This window comes from Nanorana parkeri, unplaced genomic scaffold (assembly GCF_000935625.1).
Source record: "Nanorana parkeri isolate BGI_ZX_2015 unplaced genomic scaffold, ASM93562v1 scaffold328, whole genome shotgun sequence".
Lineage (NCBI taxonomy): Eukaryota > Metazoa > Chordata > Amphibia > Anura > Dicroglossidae > Nanorana > Nanorana parkeri.
In genome coordinates, this window is record NW_017306596.1 from 1,155,208 (window position 1) to 1,156,188 (window position 981).

Below are 981 nucleotides of genomic sequence, written 5' to 3' on the forward strand. Positions count from 1 at the left end.
GGGACCGATCTAGCAGCCAGGTGGGACTGAGGTACAGGTGAGTATATTTTGGGGGGTTTTGACCCCCAACAAAACTTTTAACTCCTGCACTGCAAGTTTTATTCTGCTCAGAGATCTTCTTTAAACTTTCATGCTAGGCAAAACTTTTTATTTTGCATAAAACAAAGATCAGGAAGTCTGCACAGATATATTTCACCTGAACAAGAAGCAAGGGAGGCTCCCTATTAGGAGCACAAAATGCAATAAAGACCTCAAAGAGGTTCTAACCCATCTAAACAAAATGCTATCTGTGGCCCCATAATGGAGGTTTCCATCTATGCTGGGGCTTGTGCCTTCCTTGTATGCGGTTCCTTTCTCGTATGTGGTTCTTGCCAGAAGAATCCATAGGTTTTTGTTGCAGGAATCCCAAACGCAGCATAAGTCCCCATGTGAACGGGGCCTAAAGTTCCATTGTATGGAATGCTACAGCTGTTGCTGGAGGGGATCAACAATGTGAAAAAGATACTGTCAGCTTATGCTGTCAGTAGCAACCCATTTTTTTAAAGGATATTTGGCAAGTTTACTTTAAATGCTTATAATATGTCCAAATCCAGAAAATACATTTGTAATATATAATTAATGTACATGCATGATGCCAAATGATCCATCCTGCATAGCATATATATGATTTAATGGTGAACCTGCCTACATTTATTTACTGATAGGTTTAGTACATCTCTGAGCAAAAGTGCCTATGTCTAACTTTTTAGAAATAGCACATTTTCCCTCAATTTAAAATAACGTGAATTGTAAAACTCTAAGCCAATATAATAAAATAACCCAACTTTTATTTGGTGTGTTATTTTAAATAAAAGGTTGCTTATTTTATTATATTGGCTTAGAGTTTTACAATTCACATTATTTTAAATCCATGAAACTAATTAAAATGTCTAATATAATACATACATTTAAAAATATATTATTAATAATAATAATAATAAT

The 981-nt window shown here is 34.9% G+C and overlaps 1 protein-coding gene across 1 annotated transcript in view; it reads right to left on the minus strand.

The window, feature by feature from the left end:
* Positions 1–981, minus strand: part of GNA14 (G protein subunit alpha 14) — a 116,883-nt gene that overhangs the window by 96,550 nt on the left and 19,352 nt on the right. The gene's annotated exons all lie outside the window — the stretch shown is intronic.